Source organism: Coturnix japonica, chromosome 3 (assembly GCF_054131305.1).
Source record: "Coturnix japonica strain WE chromosome 3, WE-NBRP24, whole genome shotgun sequence".
Lineage (NCBI taxonomy): Eukaryota > Metazoa > Chordata > Aves > Galliformes > Phasianidae > Coturnix > Coturnix japonica.
Window position 1 is genome coordinate 10,014,898 of NC_140665.1, and position 20,894 is coordinate 10,035,791.

A 20,894-nucleotide genomic window follows, 5' to 3' on the forward strand; every position below is an offset into this window, starting at 1 on the left:
TAATACATGTTGGGACGTTCAGCTTTTGCACTCATCATTTCCACCTTTCCACGATATCCTCAAAGATTTTCTTTTTTAAAAAATGGTCTTGCAGTCTTATGCTGTGCATTCTTACCATCTGTGCTTTCAGAAAGTAATACATAATTGCAATACATTACAAATCTCAAAAACTGCTAGCACCAAATCAGGTTAGAGATTTCACTGGCTTTAACTGGAAAATCATCTGTTTGAAAACCTGAGTGTCCGTACGTAAACATACTGCGTGTCACATGGAGCATCAGGAGGAGAATGGCTGATGGTTATAATAAGATCAAGGATGACAGTGGGGGTCTTTAATTGAAAGCTGCAGTTCTACTGAAAATTGAATTACGGGCTGGCTGAGGTCAGAAGGGACCTCTGTAGATCACCCACCCGACCCCTCTGTCCAAGCAGGGTCCCCTAGAGCACATCACACAATAATTTGTCCAGGTGGCTTTTGAGTATTTCCAGGGAAGTATTTCCAGAGACTGCACAATCTCTGTGTGCAGCCTGTGCCAGTGTTCAGCTACCCTCACAGAAAAGACGTCCTCATGGCCAGTCAGAACTTCCTGTGTTCCAGTTTGTGCTCATTGCCTCTCAATTTATTGCTGGGCACCACTAAAAAGAATCTGACCCCGTCCTCTTGACACCCTTCCATCAGATTAGTGTACATATCGACCAGATCCCTCTGAACCTTCACTTATCAAGGCTCAGCTGGCACAGCTCCCTCAGTCTTTCCTCATGTCCCTTCAGCATTTCAGCAGCCCCTCGTGGACCAGGAGCTCCAGGTCTCTCTGAGGAACCCGGCACTGAACCCAGCACTCCTGATGAGGCCTCAAAAGAATGGCTGAGCAGAGGGGATAAGAACCTCCGTCCACCCTTAGTTCTTCTCAGTGCACTCCAGGATACCACTGACCTGCTTTACCTAAAGGTGGCCTGTTGACCACCAAGATATCCAGGTCCTTCTTCACAGATCTCTTTTCCAGCAGGTCAGCCCCTTAACCTGTGCTGGTGCATGGCATTATTCCTTCTCAGGTGCAAGACTCCACACCTACTGCTGTCGAATTTCTAGAGGTTTCTCTCTGCTCATCTCTCCTCCTCGTAAATGGCAGCACAGTACTCCAGAGTATCAGTCACTCCTCTTAGTTTTACATCATTAGCAAACCTGCTGAGGAGGTACTCTGTGTGTTCTTCGAAGATATAGGTAAATAAGTTAAGCAAGACTGGACCAGTACCCACCCCTGGATGACACTACTAGTCACAGGCCTCCACCTAGACTCTGTGCCAGATCAGCCCTCTGATCTCTGCCAGTCAGCTAGGTCTCAATCCACCTCACTACCCTCACATTTTCCTGAGTCAAAAGCCTTGCTGGAATGCATGTAGACAACATCCACTGCTCTTCTCTCCCCTATCCCAGTAGTTGCCCCATCATAGATGGTGATCAGGTCAGTTGAGCATGATTTCACTGCAGTGAATCCCATGCTGATGATTGATTATCTTTTTCTCTTTCACATGCATGTGAAAAGCACATACACTTTTATTTTCCCCACAGATATAACTGCAATTTTCCCTCATAAGTCTTTTCAACTTTCCCGTGCAACTCTCAGAATGTCTTTAGAACTTCTGCAGGGTTTGAGAAGCACCATCCTGGTTTTCTATACCAAAGATTGATATCTGTACGCATGAAGGGTCTGATTATGTGAGAACATTCAGAAGCTAATAAATTATGCCTTTTTTCACCACTACAGTAATAATCTCTTGTTACAGAGAGGATAAGAGGGCACATGCCACAACCAATGAAGCCTGTGGCTGAGCTGTGAACTAAACCCAGCTCTCCAGAGCCAAGCTCAATGCAGAAGCAGTGTCGTTGCTCCTCTCACCGGGCCGTTCATTGGATGAATTACAGAGCACCTTTAAAACTCATGTTCAACATGTTTAGATGAGGATCCAAGTTTTCTTCTGCAAAAATTGCCTTTATTAATCTAACACCAGCTCTCATGGGTAGATTTGACCTGTTAAAATTATTCCTGCTGTGGTTCTGTTTATTTGTTTAAAGTAGTGTATGTGAATACAATGCAGAAAAGGACAGTCAAACTTAGAAGTATTCCTCTTGCCTGCCTGTAGCTGAGAGCATGTGCTCCTCTCAGGTCGTATGGAAAAATCAATCAGGGAACTGGAGGTATCCCTGTGTTCTCAGATTAGAGTGTTGTTGGGATGCTTGATTTTGCATTTTTTCTTTGCTTCTCTTTTCTTCTCTCTCTTTCCTTCAGTTTGTTTATTTCTTTTTGCAATAAACTTGAAATCTGTAAGATTTTTTTCTCTGTTTCAAGATCAAAGCTGGCTGCTGAGAGAGACTACAGGGCATTCACAGCACAGGGCATTCATAGCATAGGCCATCAGCAGAGTACTACTCTGGTCATGCTGTCCAAGTCTCCATTTGGGAGATATTTAGTAGAGATAATGCTATCCATGGGCAATTAAATTGCCTTTTTCAAAACGCTATAAATAATATTAGCAATGCTGGATGAATAATACCTCTCAGTGCTGTGCAAATTACCAACATAACAACATAAGAATGATTTTATTTTCATGCAGAGACAGAAGTTTTCTGCCACGATAAGATGGAGTTTTGCTCATTTCCCATTTAATTTTATATGCAACTCACTAATAGCATCCCAATGTCCCTCTCCACATTTCTCTTCTTATAGTGTCTCTAATGCACCTTAAATGATGAGAGCACTACATCAATAGTCTCAATTTAGGCAATGTGTGCTTTTGGCCAAAAAATAAAAAAATAAAAAACAACCAACCCTGCAAAGTATTGCTAGCATAAATCTCCCATTACTGTAATGACACATTAAAATGGCACAAGGGTTTACAATCTGTGTTGTGAATTATCCATCCACCTGCTCTCTGAAATCATGTTATACATGTCTATCCTTTCCTTCACCCATCTTTGTATTAGACCGACTTGCCAAGAAGTTAAAAAAAGCAGGCATTTGTCAAAGCACCAACGTTTTGTGTAGCATTCCAGAGAGCGTTTGGATCACATGCCCAACATTGTTGGTGAGAGATAAACAAAGGGAAGTGAGCGTGGGTGACTAATCAGCAACAGCTAGTTGTAGCCCCTTGCTTTTCCCCAGCCATAAATCGAAAATGATGCTGGCAGAAGGAATAGGGTTTTAATCTAGATGAAACGTTTTTGAGTGCGTTTTCTGAATTACAGGACATACATTGATCTGGCTGTCATTCTATTCCATTTGGAGTGATAGATCTACATAAAAACACTTTTGTTTAATTGAGATAATATTGTGTTTTCCTCAAGTCCTTTAGGAGAAAACTGATTTATGGGGAATGTTCTTACTGAAATAGAAAGATACTGGCATATGAAGTCCTTGCAGCATAGGCCAAGCTCAGAGACTGCCTTATACTACTGGCTTAACTAGCCGTTGCATTCACCTCTGCAAGCTAAAGAGATGCTGGTGGCTCATCTGTGAGGCCTAACTGATCTCAGAATAGTGTTTTTTTTCCCAAAACAGTAGCATTTAGGTAAGCTGGGCACCCATCACATACTCAGAGGTATATAGGTCCCTCAGTAGAATCTGCCTCACAGCAGTGGTGAAGGCCTTTGTGCTCCAGATGTTGCATTGCCTCTGTTGTGCTCCAGATAACACTCTGGGGTTACAGTGTCCTGGAAAACAAGGATGCTGCCCACACCCCACTAGCAAGACAGTACTTCTACAGAAAGACACATATTCAGCTTTTACCACCAAAAGGGGAAAACATTCAGTGTATGCTCAGAGGAACTTTCTAATTTTGCAGTTATTGTTGATGGCAACACCTTTGCTTTGTTCTGCATTGGGCTGACAAGGAATGTTCCAGTGTCTGCTCTCAGGTAGCAGTGCCACCATTTGGGAGCACCCGGGATGTGTTCTTCAGGTCAAGCAACGGTTGCAAAGTGTGAGAACCCTTAATGTGGGGATCTGACTGTTCCTGATTTTCTGCTGCAGTGACTGGGGTGCCAAGCAGTCACTGTCTTGCCACTTGAAAGTCACCCAAGCTGAGAAACACTATCCAGAGTCTGGTAGAGCTAAAACTGCTGTGCAGAGGAGCATCAGGAGAATGTCCAGTAGCCTGCTAGCTGCATCAAAGCAGCCTGGCCCCCAAAACTGGGAATGTTGAGTGTGACATTTCAGCCTTAGGAAGAATGTCTTCTGTCTGTTAAGTACAATCTGGCCAACTCCAGAACAAGTCTTGAACCATCTGTCTTGTGATCCATTTTAGCATCTGTCCTCTGCACGACATTTCTGTAATGTATTCTGCTTGCAGAGCTCTCCTTCCTAAGGGACTGCACAAGACTGTTCAGTTGTTCACAAAAGCGTAGAGAGTTTTTAAACCAAAGAGACTTGGGAAAACTTTTGTTGTCTCTTGTCCGAGCTGCATTCACAGCTTGCAAGTGCTATAAACCTTGTGCTGAATGTATGTAAGAAGCCATGCTTTTTACATTACTGTCTCAAAGTTTGCTGAAATGGAGACACGCAGGAGATGGACAAGTCCGGGAGCTACGAAAGGGAGATAAGATACTGATCAATGGCCCTTGAGTGGTCTTTTTGTGTTGGCCTATCTCAAGGAAGATGGCCATCCCTGAGGACTAATGGCCCTTAAGTGGTCTTTCCTGTTGGCCCATCTCAAGGAAGATTGACAGCTCTGAGGAAGTCACAAGACTGACCCGAGCCGTCCCGAAATGTCTCGAAGGCTGGAAAGAAGGATAAAAAGGGCATGGACAAACCCCGAATTTTGGGAGAGGTTTTCTGACACCAGATGCCTCTCTACGCGAGCGCCTGCATGCTGAAGAAGATGGCTGCATGCTGAAGAACCTTTGTGGGCATCTAGGTATCCGACCTCAGATTCCTCCACCGTTGTCCTACTGCTGCCTATTCTCTCTTCTGGGATTGCTGCTCGAGACTCTGCTCCGAGGGACCTCGCTGCCCGAGACTCTGCTTCTAGAGACCACGGTACTCTGACCATCTTTGCTGCGATTCACCGATCTGCTGCTTGCAGCCTGCTACTCCGTTGCTGCTCTCCCCTGCCCCGGACCAACGTTAACAACGTGCTACGGGACGCTGCTGCATCCAGGAGGTGACTATTCCCCGCTTTAACGTAATTCTTGCTCTTTTCTACCTTTTTCTATCGCCTACTTTCCCTTCCCCATCACCCTAATTTTGGCATTCATCACTCTCTCTTCCCCATCCCCTCAATTGTCTATTATTTCCAATAAACTGGTCGGATCAACATTTGAATGCTCTTCTTCTTAATCTCACGCCGGGCATAACATTATTAAAAGAACCTTTGCCTCACTCCTAAATTGGAGCGAGACATTTTTATTGGCGTAGTCGGCAGGATAACCGTCGTGAGAGTGTTATCCTTCCAGTTTCCCTAAAACTTTTCTGTCTGTTTCTCCTGGAGTTGCAAGGAGCGATTGTTTTGATAACTTAATTTGACGTGTGCACCTCTCCAGGAAGACCGCTCCACATTCTGAAACTTTCTTTCTTACGTGTCTACCTCTCGGGGACGAGTGAATTAATTTTGACTGTTTGCTTTTGTTTTACACGTGTGTGCCTCCCTGGGAAGACTATTTTGCATTGTGGTGGTTTTAAGTATCTTGTGACGTACCTTTGGTTTTAAAGTTTTGTGTGCGCGCCTCTTGTGGAAGTGGTGTGTGCTTCTCCAAGAAGTTTATTGCTTTTGAGAAACTTAGAAGTTATTTCTAACTTTTTTTTTTTTTTTTTTTTTTGCTTGGAGGTTGAAGTTTTTCGTTGTGGCTTGCCAGAATAGCCAGGACCGATTGAGGTGTTTACACTTTCTTTGGAAGTGTTGATTGAGTCATTTGGTCTTTTGTGTAAAGGAGTGTTTTGAGCAGTTGTTGGTTTTGTTCAGTGTTTGCCTCTCTGAGGAGATAAGGAATCGCCTCCTCCCTCAGCGTAGATTTCGTTACCTGTAGATTTTTGGTTGTGAGTAAAATTATATCTGATATGGAAGGTGAAAATATGTTGTTTGATATCCTTGAAAAGCACGCGTCTCGGCCATCGTCATCAGGGATGGACTGGGCACGTGAAAATTGGTATAACTTGCAGGCTGTTTCTGACCGCATTTGCGTTTTACAACATGGGGCTCGTACCCGAGCCGGGAAAGGCAAATCATTTATTTGTGCAGTACTCGGTGCTGCTTTAAAAGCAGCCGTGGAGTTCCGAGACCAGCAGTTTGAGGCGGAAAACCAGACTATACAGTCGTTACAAGAAACAGTTAAAGCAACCCAGGAACTCGTGAAAGCTTTGCAAAACCAAATTGGAAATCTAGAAGTACAATTGGAAAGAGAGAGACATAATTCGGCCTTGTTACAGATGGCTTTTAAGGAAATTTTAACATATAAAGATACTGGTGACACTGATATTCATGGTGCACCACAAGAAAAACTGTATCCTCAGGAAGAACTGAAAGAAACGAAAGAAAATTTTGATAAGTTTGAAACCCCAATAGCCCCTCTGCGCCCTCTAATAAAAACAGAATATACCTTTGATAATGGAGAGGACCTGGATCCTCAAATGAATGTTAAAGAAATTCCCTTTTCTGCCACAGAATTAGAAAGAACTGGCACCTCAGGCCATTTGCAATCAGGGTATAAGGTATGGACATGGGGGGAGGTTGCCCAAGAGTTGATTAATTATGAAAGGAAATATGGGCCTGTGGCTTCTTCCAGTAAATCTGAGCCAAGGGAAGTAAGGCTCGCAGCAACCACCCTTGCTCCTAGGCCACCTAGCCCAAAACTCTGTGGAACTGGAAGGGTCTCATTGCCAGTAAGAACAGGTAGGAGAAATATTGATCATAAACGTAATCATCTCTGGACACTTGGCTGGCAAAAGGGCATTCCACGAGATTTGATGAATGGATTACCCACAGTCAGGCTAGAGGAATTAGTTAACTTGTGGCCAGAACAAAAGCCCAAGGAAAGTTGATACTTTCGCCCCCTCCCCCAGATGAGAGGGAGGTGGGGGGGGGGGGGGTGAAGGATGGATGTTTGTTAGGAGGCTCACGACTAAAAGGCGAAGATAATTGTATTAACAAAGCCCCCAAAGGGCGAGTTGTCTTGTTTTCTTTTACAGAAGATCCCCGCAGGACCTTCACGGAACAGAATGGCTTGTAGCTGATTTTAACCATTTGTGTTTTGTGACAGAAAAATTGGAAGATGTGATCATGCTAGAATACTGATATACCTCTTTATTTCATATTTTGGTTGCAATAGTATTATGTTTTGTTTGCTGTACTTATGAGTTGTGATTGGTATCAGTCTTTGGATCTGTTTAAACTTCACAATTGGGTTCCAAGTTTGTTTTTTTTTTTTCAGGTTATCCTGGCTTTCTTGTACTCTTTGCACAGTGGTAATCATTCCTTTTAACCCCATATTTCACCTCTTTTGGTCAAACTTGACGGTGATTTGCATGTAACTCCATGGTGTTTCCAAATTCCTAATGAATTGGGAAATGAGCAATGGGACCTATCTAATATCTGTTAGATGTGGTCACTAAAGTGAAATTTATCATAAAACCCTTTGCACTGATGCTTTCCAGTGTCTCATCAGTACAGGAGTTCCATTCAAAACACTGCTGTTGGAAAGTGTCTTCGTTTTTGATAAGAAATGTGTATGTTTCTGGGATTACTCCCTACGATTTAAATTCTGGGGTATCCTACACTATGTTGTGACTATAACAGTTCTTAGACTTGCCAGACTAGTATATATCTCTCAGCAATTGAACTGTTTTGGAAATGCTCAAGTGGAAAGTTCTCCTGACACAAATATCCCTATTGTTTTACTTGTTTATTTTTTACTATTGGTCATTGTTAAATGTATGGTTGTTTTCAATGTATGGTTGTTTTTTCTCAATTTCTATCTTTTATTCATTATGTAATATTTGTGTCAACCCCTCCTGAAGAATCACTGGGAGATGCCTGTGTCAAATTAAATGATTCCACCTGTTGTCTAAAGATTTATAATGGTAAAGTTAAACTAATTGCTGATGGTATACGTGTTCCTGTCCAAACTTGGAAAAGTCCAGACCTTGACCTTTTTCTCTGTCTTCCAGGTGTACTGTGGGTAAAATGCATCTTATTTTATCTATTGTGTGTTGTCGCAACTTTCATGTTTGTTTTGTGTATGATACCATGTTTCATTGAACTTATCCAATGTGTTGTATTGTCCATGTATTTTGTAACCTCCTCACGTGATGAAGAAGTGGGGCACATCAAGAAATCTTTCGTAATGATTGTATTAAACATTTTAATTCCCCACCCTCACCTTCCTTTACCCTCATGCTTGCTATCTTTTTCTCACCATCCTGGATCAGCAGTGGTCAATTTTTTAAGCAAACTTTGAGTCACGGGGTGGTGTAAGAAGCCATGCTTTTTACATTACTGTCTCAAAGTTTGCTGAAATGGAGACACGCAGGAGATGGACAAGTCCGGGAGCTACGAAAGGGAGATAAGATACTGATCAATGGCCCTTGAGTGGTCTTTTTGTGTTGGCCTATCTCAAGGAAGATGGCCATCCCTGAGGACTAATGGCCCTTAAGTGGTCTTTCCTGTTGGCCCATCTCAAGGAAGATTGACAGCTCTGAGGAAGTCACAAGACTGACCCGAGCCGTCCCGAAATGTCTCGAAGGCTGGAAAGAAGGATAAAAAGGGCATGGACAAACCCCGAATTTAGGGAGAGGTTTTCTGACACCAGATGCCTCTCTACGCGAGCGCCTGCATGCTGAAGAAGATGGCTGTATGCTGAAGAACCTTTGTGGGCATCTAGGTATCTGACCTCAGATCCCTCCACCGTTGTCCTACTGCTGCCTATTCTCTCTTCTGGGATTGCTGCTCGAGACTCTGCTCCGAGGGACTTCGCTGCCCGAGACTCTGCTTCTAGAGACCACGATACTCTGACCATCTTTTCTGCGATTCGCCGATCTGCTGCTTGCAGCCTGCTACTCCGTTGCTGCTCTCCCCTACGCTTATTTTGCCCCGGACCAACGTTAACAACGTGCTACGGGACGCTGCTGCATCCAGGAGGTGACTATTCCCCGCTTTAACGTAATTCTTGCTCTTTTCTACCTTTTTCTATCGCCTACTTTCCCTTCCCCATCACCCTAATTTTGGCATTCGTCACTCTCTCTTCCCCATCCCCTCAATTGTCTATTATTTCCAATAAACTGGTCGGATCAACATTTGAATGCTCTTCTTCTTAATCTCACGCCGGGCATAACATTATTAAAAGAACCTTTGCCTCACTCCTAAATTGGAGCGAGACAATGTATCACAGAGTGCTGATGGCAGATGGGTCTTGCCACTCCTGTTTTCCTCACCTGCTTCTGCAGATAGAAAAATTGGTACTGGAAGTATGAAATACAGAAGAAGCACCCAAAGCCATTCCATTTGGAGCTGTAGCCTCTTTGTTTCGCAAATACTTAGTATGTATAAATTTACCCTCTATAGGATTTCTTCAGTGACAGTCATGTCCTTTAAACAACCTCCCTTATGTAAGGAAGCTTTATTTTCAAAAATATGTCATTTGTACCTACAGAAAATGAGGTTTTCCAGCAGAACGCTGAGGTGGTATGGAGCTCTGCCTTCATTTTATCAGACAAAAGTTACTAAAGAAGGAGAGAGAAATGTCCTAATGACCCCCACCCCTGTGTCCTGCCCTGAGCCACTTGCTTTGGAGTGGCAGATCATCTCTAGGATAGACTCTATCTGGTGATGCAGCTCAAAGAAGCCAATATAAAGAAATTTAGAGTAGGGTGGTTTTTTTTGGTGTTTTTTTTCCCCCTGGAAATAATTAACAGCTAATGATAGATAAAAGCAGAAGACAACGTAGTTTCATCTTCTGTCAAAAGAAGCATTTACTAGGAGAAACAAGTGCATGAGGACACACTGCATTCCAGGAGCTAGGGCTAGTACCTTCTGAGTTAACATAGGGCTAGAGGCACAGCCCTGGTTTTGCAGCCCTCTTTTCCATGTTCAACAGAAGCCCTTGGGGGGGCTACATGTTGTCCTTGAGAGGCTGTTTGCTGTAGTATGTACCTGGCTGTGATTTGTCTTCTCTGAGAAAGGCATTGAGGATGATCTGTGTTCATTGTTGAATTTTCCTTTTCTTGTTCTCAACCTGGGCATTGCACTTCTGGGATGCTGGACAACCTAACCCAGTTCTGAGACTCATTAGGGCTGTTTATGCCAATCAATGCCATTCTCTTGAAAATATATACATATATATATTCCAGCCTATTTCTTATTTTATAATTATTTGGTTTCCTGTGTGACCCTCCGGAGACGTTAGACTGCACTTCCTTTTATGTAGGGTTTGCACTAGCATGAAGCAGTGCACAGCTAAGTCCCAAGGTTTCAAACCCACCCTGTTGTTCAGCTGTCCCCAACAGCCTGCACACATCCAAGGCTGGATGCTGTGTAGCCTTCAGCCAGCTCTCAAGCTGCAGCAGGTGGATGCACCAACACAAGCTTTGGTATCTCCTCCTGGATGCAAGCTTTACTTTAGATGGATGCACAGGTTGAACATGATGTCTGCTATTGGTAAATTAAAGTTCACACAGAAATGTGGGTTTGCTTGCTTCCTACCTTGGTTTTCCCCTTGATGAGGATAGTGGGGAGAACCCTTATTTTACGTGTAGTACTTAATGCAAAGGGACCACGGTCAACCTCTGGCAGAGAAAACTCACAGCTGCTGCAACAAAATGATTAACAGCAGTAATGAGGAGATCTCTGTGACTTTTGTAGCATTGTCCCAAGCCTTCTTCAAGAGGCAACTTACAGGAGCAAGAGCTTTAAATTATGTAACTTTATTTCTGCAATTTTCAGGGTTGTTTTTGGTTGGTTTTTTTGTTTGTTTGTTTGTTTGTTTTTGGTTTTTTTTTGGTTGGTTGGTTGGTTTGGTTTGGTTTGGTTTTTTTGGAGGCAAAAATGCCCTACTTTACTTGTTCCTTGGCTGTGTATAAGAGATGAGGGAAAGGTAACTATCATTTCTTTTTATGCACTATAACTCTATAACCACAAGCTTTAATGGTCACATCAGTGCCAGGAGATGCTCTGCTAAAAAATGTCATGGGATCCAATTTCTCATTAACCACCACGGTATTGAGGAGATATTTGGACATTAAGTAATCAACCAGACTGAAGGGGAAAGTCAATAGGAGCTGCACTTTTGTAAAAGGAAAAGATAGCAGGAGTGTTTTGCAATGTGTTATTAGAATAAAGGAATAGAACCAAAACTAGAGGTGGAATGTGGCTAGGCAGTATAGAGTGCCCCATTCTCCTGTGCTCGCCCACAGATATGACCAGCAATTGCTGTCACATAGTGTGCTGATGTTAAACCATGAGACATCCATTGCAGTCAACCAACAATTCAAACCATGAGTGCAGCCTAATATAGTAAAAAAAAAACATTACAGCTTTCATTTCTTGGTCACCTTGTCCTTTAGTTGACAGTCTGCTCTGTCCAGTCAAACTGGAGGATCGGAGCATCATAGAAGAGCTTAAGTTGAAATGGACCTCAAAGATCATTGAGCTTCAATCCCCTGCTATGGGCTGGCTGCCCCCCACAATCTCAGGCTGCCCAGGGCCCCATCCAGCCTGGCCTGGGACACCTCCAGGGATGGGACACCCACAGCTCTCTGGGCAGCCTTTACCAAGGCTTCTCTCTTCTTTAAGTGAAGACTTTCTTCCAAACATCTAACTGAAATAGACTTTATATACAGCTAGATAACAAAATGCATGTATCAAAAATAACAGCTCAATCTGCTACACCTTGCTGTGGTACCCTATGCCTGGAGGTCGTGCAAAACAGTGAGTACCATACTATACACACATCTAGTGCATTTTAGCCAACAAAACTGGTTAATAAGACATCTGAGAACATGGTTCTAGCCCCCCAGCCCAGCCCCTTCCTATCAAGTCACAGTATCACAGTATCACAGTATCACAGTATCACAGTATCACAGTATCACAGTATCACAGTCTGGTGCGGGTTGGAAGGGGCCTTAGAGATCATCGAGTCCAACCCCCGGGATTTGAGCCTCCTGTGTAGCAAAGCGGCACTTCTACCACTTGTGCCACAGGGGGGATTCAAACCTGGGCCTCCGGTGTTGCAAAGCGGCACTTCAACCACTGCGCCACCGCAAAAACAACTGGAGAAACTGAGAAAATATTTTGAATCCTTACCCTCCCATTCTGTTCAAAAACCAGCACATTGCTTCTGGTGGAATAATGATTTCTTGATGGATTCTCATAAGTGGACTGTTTCCCACATTATCTGAAATAATTGGTTCACAGCAGCCACAAAGCGAACAGCAGGTAGGAAATGAGTTTGCAGTTGCCAAACTTAATGGATCATTTAGTCATTCTCTGAAGATTTTAACACTCCTTTGGCTATCAGGCCTTCATCTAATTGCACTATTTTTATTAGAGAGATGGCTAACGCAATCAGTGAGCTTACATGGCTGGAATATCAGAATAAGGCCCATAGAAAATAAACATTTAAATTCAGAACAAAGGCCTGCAGAAAAAAAAACCAACCAACCAACCAAACAAAAAAACAACTAGAAAATAATAGATATATTCAAAGTGTTGTAAGATTTTGCACTATGATACTCCAGCTTCTTAAATGCCATTGTTGTAAGCATTTGGAAGTGAAAATACTACCAATGTAGACATTTCCACTGCTCCAAGGTTACCTTTTCCTTACTTAATTGTCTGATTAGTATCTTAATGTGAAGGCTGTGCTGTAAGTCAGCTAACACGTAGCACTAAGCATTCACCTCCCACATCCATACACCCTCTGTCCTTCAGCCACACCTGAACACAGTTTTCCTATGGGAAGCCTTATTTTTTTTCTTATATTTTGCATTTTTTCTAATATCTTTCTTTTTATTTTTCCTTAAATACATTTCCAGCCCTCCTTCCCCATACTAGAACTGATGAAAAATGGTCAGGCAACTACTCAATAGCCCAAAGCCTTGAACAGTTTTCATTCTTACCATTAAATCCTGTATGAAGCACCATCTCTGTATCTGACCAGGCAAAAGCTTGTTTGAGCAGAGCTGGCTTTCCATGTTTAAGCTCATCTCTGTGCTGTCCGTCTACGTGTAGTGTTTTCTGGAGCTGGTTGCATCATTTTATCGCTTCCTTCAATAAATTAAACATTTTGGGGGAGCTGAGTTGCTTTATAAAAAGGAGCCAGACAAGCCCTGCTAATAAATATGTATTGTTAATTAAGTTCTTTAGTAGAAATCATATTTGAATTATATTCCTCACCCTACAGCTTTTGAAGTGCTAATATGGTGTAAACATGAAAGCAATCTGCTTTATTACTATTATTATTATTATTACTATTATCATTATTATTGTTATTACTGATGTTATTATTTTAGAGAGTGTGTTAGTGTACTTGTACACAAAGATATAATTTGGTTTAGAGAAAAGGAATATAAGTGGAATGCCTGTAAGGAGAAAGTGAGAGAGATGCTCCAGTCCGCCTACTGCTATGCATTTCAGCATGGTTATATCAGCATTTGCAGAACAAAATCCCATCTAACTCTGAATTTATTCCACAGATGGGTTTGAACAGGAAAATTTCAGGTCCAAGAGGGACTGTTATGACGGAGTGCTTGTACACGAGATTATAAATTGAATGCAATACAAAGGTTGAAAGCAACAAAAATAAATCTGAAGCAATGCTTCAGTTCCGTGACAACTGTGAACAGAACTTTCACTGGCTTCACTGTAGCTAAGAATTTATTCCCAGGCATCACCAAACTGATGTTCTCTTCCACTTGAACTACAAAGCCTTCGTTTAAAAGGGTTGGCTTCCAAAAGGATGTAGGAAATACTATAAAGTTACATTCTAGAACTACTCCAGAACATGTTAAACAGGAAATGGGGAAGATTTCAAAATTACATTAACCAAAGGAGTATTTTTAGAGTTGTGCTGAGCTGAAGCAGAATTCATAGTTTTTGTTCCCATGTACGTAAGTTGATCTAGATAAATATGCATTTCCCAAGTGCTGCAGAAATAGCAGATGTGGGATCAGTTAAACATGCCTTCACTTACCCTGAATTTACCTCACTGTCACTCATCCCTGGGTCAGGACAGTGAGGATGGTCACACTTGTGCTCTCTGTGTTTCAGAAACCAGGAAACAGGTCATCACCATGTCTGCTAAACAAATATGACTTTCTCTCCTTTGACAACAAAAATCACCTGCACCAGACACCAAAGCAATGCTGCAGAGCAGCTGAAACATGCGACCAAAACTCTCCTTGAGAACAAAGGCAAAATGGAGCTTCAACAAGGCTGAGATCTCAGGTATGTTTGAAAGACAACGTTCTTCTAATTCTTAAACAGAGAAAACCATGATGAAATCAAACACAATGTTTGATGGTAGAACACATCTAAAATATGATTATTTATTTTCTATCGGTCTGTGCTTGGGAACTGAGTTAAGAATCCCACACCATCATCAACAACTATTTTAACAGAGAAAAGCCACTTTATTCATTCCACCCATTCCTGACATTGTGGCACAACATGTGGAGTTTGTATTACAGAAATGGTTACTTTCTACATCTTAATGTTTCTGCTACTTAATAAACACATTGCCCTGACTCTGCACTAAGCAGTCCCAAAAGTTGTTGGACTGAAGTCCCAAAAGTTGTTGGACTAAAGAATAAAAGTCCCAAAAGCCACATCCCTGTGGCTGATGTACCTGATGTAGGTGACTGGCAGTATCACCATCCTGCAAATAAAGAGCCAAAGCAGTGTTTTTCTGACAGTGTTCTTCCCAAAAAAGCACATTCAAATAGGAATGCTCACAAATTAGATGTATGTTTTTTTAAACAACTCAGGAAATTTAACTGCCATGAATCTCACATGCCTTCGTTTCAGTCCTCCTGGTACTAAGATCACCATGAATCTCATATGCCTTCGTTTCAATCCTCTCGGTACTAAGATCACCAAAGAATATAATCTGCTACTCCCACCCAACTGACACGTCGGAGAGTCTTTTGATAAAATTCTGTAGTATTTTTCCCACAAATCCTCAATATTTTGATTAGGAAATGCTGTTTCCTGTGTTTCATATCTGGTTGCTTCCTGCAGTTCCTTTCCTGGCTGAATGCCTGGCGGACTCAGAATTATATACCGAAGTCTCCCCTCCCTTCCCAACATAGGTTAAAAAGACTTTTTTTGTTTCACTCCTACCAGGTAAAGCTTCTCACTCCGGATATGCCTATGGTGGGATGCTGCTCACAGGAGCAGAGTGTTTGAGCCAGACTGGGTACCATGAGACCTTCCTGACAAGCCAAAAGGCTGTGCTGCCACTCAACAGGACCTGGACAGGATGGAGAGTTGAACAGAAAGGAAACTGATGAGGCTCAGCAAGTACAAATGTATAGTCCTACACCTGGGAAGGAACAACTGCATGCAACAGTTTGGGCATGAGCCAGCAGTGTGCCCTGGTGGCCAAGAAGACCAATGGCATTCTGGGGTGCATTACAAAGAGCATGGCCAACAGGACAAGGGAGGTGATCCTCCCCCTCTACTCTGCCCTGGTGAGGCCATACCTGGAGCACTGTGCCCAGTTCTGGGCTTCCCAGGTCAAAAAAGACAGGGATCGCCTGGAGAGAGTCCAGCTGAGGGACACAAAGATGTGAGGGGCCTGGAGCATCTCCTGTGTGAGGACAGGCTGAGAGACCTGGGGTTTATATGCTAGCTAGAGGTAAATGTCACTCTTTGCAAGGTTGTCTTGGATGGAATTAAGTTATTCAGAAGCTGTAAAAATAAAACAATTCACAAGGGAAAACAGAGAATTCATCTTAACTTTATTGTTTTATACTACTTGTTATGATCTTAATGCTGTATGTGGTTATTCACTTTGGTTGCTAAATTAGATTTGGAGGGGTGGGCAAGGGGGATTTAAAATTTGGAAACAAAAACACAAGCTTAGCAGATCTTGAGGACTTAAAGATTTCAATTATATTAAAAAAGAAAAAAGAACTAGAGTTACCATAGTTTGATATGCATAGCTGAAAAAGCTTCCAAAATCATTTCCAACAAGTAGCAGCAACTATCTCACAGTGCAACCAAGGACCCAGACACTTATGACAAGCGTTGAAGTTTTATCACAGATAGTTTGTGTTTCAGGCGGTTCCTCACAGTGAAATAGCCACCAGAAATCACTACAAAGAGCCATGTAAATCAATGCAAAATGGGTCTTAAATGAAGCATTGTATGTAATGGATAGAAAAGGAAAACTTCCCAATTTATTCCAAATCCTGTTTTAATTAATACTTACTCCTAGTCTGGCTTTATATTTGCTTTCCATCTCCTGCCTGTCATTTATTTGATGACTCTAGTGCAATGGGAGTGATACTTAAAATGAAGTGGGAACACCGGAGAAGAACCATTTCCAGTGCTCTGTTTGAGAGATTCTGCTGATTCATATTACCATGTTCATCTTGCAGCTGGTCAGAATACTCATCAGGGTGTTGCCAAGGAACAGCTGAGTCATTAGCCTTAGAGACAGGTGCAAAGCATCACATACTTTGGTTGTCAGCACTTTTCCCAAGGAAAGCTGTTGCTAATGGCACTGTTTCTTAAGTTGCTTTCCTTCTGCCCTCTCCAAGAAACATGGTACTACCAGGATATTCTGACCCCCTGATTTACCACCACCTTAGTCACTGACCTCAGCAAGGACAGGACGGCACCAGTAGTCTAATAGAATCTCCTTGCTGGGAACACCCTACCACTAACCATAAGAAACTTTACCAGGAGTCATGGAATCATAGAATCTCCAAGGCTGGGAAAGACCTCTAAGATCATCCAGTCCAACCATCGGCCTGTCACCAGTATGGCCCACTAAACCGTGTCCCTCAGTCCAACACCTCCAAGGACGGCGACTTCACCACCTCCCCAGGCAGCCTGTGCCAATGAACAAGAAGCAATCACCACCAAAATACATAACAAAATAAAAGCCCTGATGTATATACCAGAATGATGCTGTTTGGGAGGGTGTGTGTGTGTGTGTGTGTGTGTGTGTTTAGTCCTAAACCAGGTGGCCGTAAATGAAACAGAAAACAAGTTGTATCCTCCCTTCCAGATGTCTTAATCTTTGCAAAAGATTATTACTGACCAGTTCCTTTTCATGGCATCTCAGAGAAATACCATAATTCGAACAGCAAGCATAACTTATGACAGAATTTCAGTAAAAATAGTCAACTGTCAAACCCCAAACAATATTACCACATTTTCCTATTAAACTCAGTACTTGGGTTGCTAAATGTCTCCAAAATCATCTTGATGCTGATGCTTTAAAATCATGGTTCAAGAGAAAAGTAGGGCAGACAGGCAGAGGAAGTTTTTCAGACACAATCGTGATTGCCACAAATCCCAATTCTTCTGCAATCAGTATTAAAACACTTATCACTGCCCCTGCCAGCAGAGGTGGGCTGCTCTCCTAAATAGGGGGTTGTAGTCATACCAGTGTAGAATGGGGTGGCTTGAAAAATGTAAGGATTTGTTACAGTCTGCCTAAAATCATGCCAACAGCCAACATCGTCATATTCATTTTATTTGTATGCACAACACTGCTAAGTGCTGATCTATCACAGAGTTGCCCTTCATGCAGCTCAGTGTGTTTGATTGAGGTCTACATGGCAAGCATCAGTTTAAATACGGCTCCATGACTTCTAGCTGGCCCAGTACTTAGAAAAAAAGTCAGTTCCTGCTGCAAAATGGCATACTGTTAGCTTTGTTTGAAATACAGTAGCAGATTGTAAGAACTTCATTTTCTGAATTTGCTCACTTTTTTCTTTCATTCTGCCTTATGCCAGTCCACAATTACATTGTCAAATCTGTACGCAAATAGACATGAAGTATGCAAAACCTGGATAATGTTACCAGCTGCTATAAGTTTGCAGTCAAACTGTGATAAGCAATCCTGGCAGCTGGATATTACTTATTATTCCTATTTCCATTCCATATTCCTTAATAGTTGGTCCTTCACAGGCTTGAGAAAGGAGGAGGAAATCAAAGAAAGCCTGATGAGCCCCCGGTCAATTAGCTCACACAGCGGTATTATTTCTTTCAATGCATTGAGACAAAGTGAGACAAAGCTCTCCTAACTAAACTTCCTATTGGCATTTCTGTAAGCAAGAGGAGACTGCTGAAGGCTGCCAGAATTTCAGTTTTGCATGTTTTTTGCCGCTGTACTGTGCTCTAGAGGAGGGGTTCAAAACTCTTCCAAAAGGCAAAGGCAGTTACGGGCTCTCATCACATGATGCTGACTTCTACCAAACGCACTCTGCCACAGCAGCTTCCTCAAAGATGAACATCAGGAGCAGCCCAAAAGGAAAACCCAGCCACCTGACAGCGTGGATGGAGGCCGAGCTCCCCTCACAATTAGGTCACTTCACCTGCTTAACAAGCACTCAAATAAATATGTGTGTAACATCAGGACCAGCTGACACTCTCAGCTACGTGCAGTTGGGTTCTGCGGGAGGTGGGGAGTAACAGCAGCTCTTCTGACACACCATCAGTCTATCGCATCACCTCATTGATTTTTGCTACACCTGACATCCCCCAAACTTGCTCCTACAAGAGGTGCAGGCTACCTATTTTTAGATACGCAGTCAATAATTTCATTTTCCAATATCATTTCTGCATGGTTTGATGCTAATTAGGCACCCAAGGTGTACTTTCCTGGTTACGTCAAGAGCAAAACTCTTGTTGATCAATGTTGTTTCTCTGTCTATTTTACTCTCAACTGCCAGATGTGCTCTGAAATGCCAGCGAGCCTCCAGCAACACACTGCAGCACAGCGCTATCAGAGCACAGCCACGTACTCTGTGGTCTTTGGGAAAGGTGAGGCTATCAGGAATCAGGACCTGCCTGGTTGTGGCACTGACAGCCGGTACTTCGGCTCCTATGAATTATTTAGATTGTTGCATTCACAAAGCAAAAGAACTACAATAATGCATAATGAAAAACAAAAGGCAAGTTCAACCTTTTAACGTGTAATGAGTTAAAATACCTCTGCAGGGATGAAGGACAGTTGAACTACCTCAAACTGCCCAAAGAAGTTGAAATATTTGCAGCAAGTGATGTCCATCCTTGCAGTGTTCACCAGCCCTCCCATTAACTATGCTGGAGCTTTTAGTTTTTATAGAAACCAATAATTTTTCTGGGTACATTTAAATAACAAACAGACAAATTGTCATCTTGCTTTAAATAGTTCCTTTTCCCAAAGTGCATCACACACCTAAAGAGTTGTAGATTGCCAACTGTTCTATCACATGCTTTAGTCAAAGGCAGGACTACCAGCATGCCCTCCGGGGAGCAGTCTGTATACATCATCACCAGTCAGCCCAGGGGCTGAAAAACAACAGACTGGAACTGCAGAAATATGAGGTAAAAAAAGTCTTTCTTATGGTAGAACAGTGAATCACTGGGAGAGAAACACTACAGAGAACTGTGAAGTTGTTATGTGTCTTTACCAAGTTATACAGCCATCCATTAGGGTGACACAACTACAGCACTGCTTCCCTGAGGCTTGGAAACATCCTCAGGTCTTGCTGTTGGATGGTTCCATGACCTTTGCTATAAAGATCAAGTTTACTGAAACTGCAGTCATGTAGGATTTGGGACCAGAATTATGTTTTCATTCTTGGTTATGGACAATCTTCTTCAGTTGGTGTTCAGACAGGTCTTGAATATCTCCATAGAAGGAGATTCCACCACCTCTCTGGGCAGCCTGTTCCAGTGCTCCATCACCCTTACCATTAAGGAGTTCTTTTAGGTGTTTGTTCCTCCCTCTTATGACTCCCTTATGGCTGCCTCCAGCCATTCCATTTCCAAAAATGGTTCCTTTCATGACAACCTGGCAGCAGTCAAGCAAGGGCAATGTTTCTGCTGTGGTTGGTTTGGGACATGCAGGCATACAAGAAGCCATCAAGACAGCTCTGCTTTGGCTGTTATGGGATGTTAGGGGGAGCTGGGGATTTATTTAATCAGAACCATTTTTATCCTTCTGAAGGGGAAGCCGTGGAGAGACTATTGACTTTTCTGTTCATGATCTAAGCATTGTTAAACAAGACTACTGTATCACTTCCACAGTTAGTGCCATTCAGACTCAGATGTCAAAGCCACATGTTTTTTCAAACAAAGGATGGGAAAAGCTCACATCCATACAGCACTATGGAGACTGAAGGGGAAACACAGCTTTTAAATTTCAGTTGGTGAACTTGCACATAAGGAGAAGGGAGCAGCCACCAGCAAAAGAAACCAAAAGCCAATCTCAGAGCAGGGAGTGTCACCTTCATTCCAGGTCCAAATGTTTTAAAGCCCTTTTAAGGAAGAGTGGGTCTTGAAGGAGTTGCAAATGAGGATAACTGTGAGGCAAGAGATCTCAGACCTTCGGCTGTGGGTGTGTTTTTTTAAATCCTTTCCTGACTCAATCAAATTAATTCCTGGCACAACTCTATGAAAGTCACCCCAGGGAAGAGTTTGGACTGTTGGCTGACTGAGGTTTTAATACCAAGTGACATTTTGCCTTTGAATTTGCCATTTAAGACAACGTAATGAAGGGAAAAGGCTAAATCACAGAATCAAAGACAAGCTTGAGTTGCAAGGAACCTTAGAGATCATCTAATTCCAACCTCCAATTAATGCAAAGACAACAATTCTTAACAAATATCTTTCTTTTTCTACCACACTTTGATGTGGTATCACCTTGTGATAACTAGTAGTGCAATTGCAATTAAATTAGAAAATAATTA

General features: G+C 42.5%; 3 long non-coding RNA genes across 4 annotated transcripts in view; 2 read left to right on the forward strand and 1 right to left on the reverse strand.

Moving 5' to 3' along the window:
* The window catches only part of LOC116653193 (uncharacterized), a 67,727-nt gene that overhangs the window by 9,373 nt on the left and 37,460 nt on the right, over window positions 1-20,894 (reverse strand). The gene's annotated exons all lie outside the window — the stretch shown is intronic.
* On the forward strand, window positions 4,507-9,281 carry LOC146761260 (uncharacterized). Of its 2 annotated transcripts, none has more exons than XR_014943792.1 (2): window positions 4,507-4,911; window positions 8,984-9,281. It is a non-coding gene; the product is annotated as an uncharacterized LOC146761260 (long non-coding RNA). The 2 variants fall into 2 exon arrangements; XR_014943791.1 differs by lacking the exon at window positions 4,507-4,911 and adding an exon at window positions 8,317-8,869.
* Window positions 12,634-16,322, forward strand: LOC146761261 (uncharacterized). The gene is made up of 2 exons (XR_014944427.1): window positions 12,634-14,427; window positions 15,325-16,322. It is a non-coding gene; the product is annotated as an uncharacterized LOC146761261 (long non-coding RNA).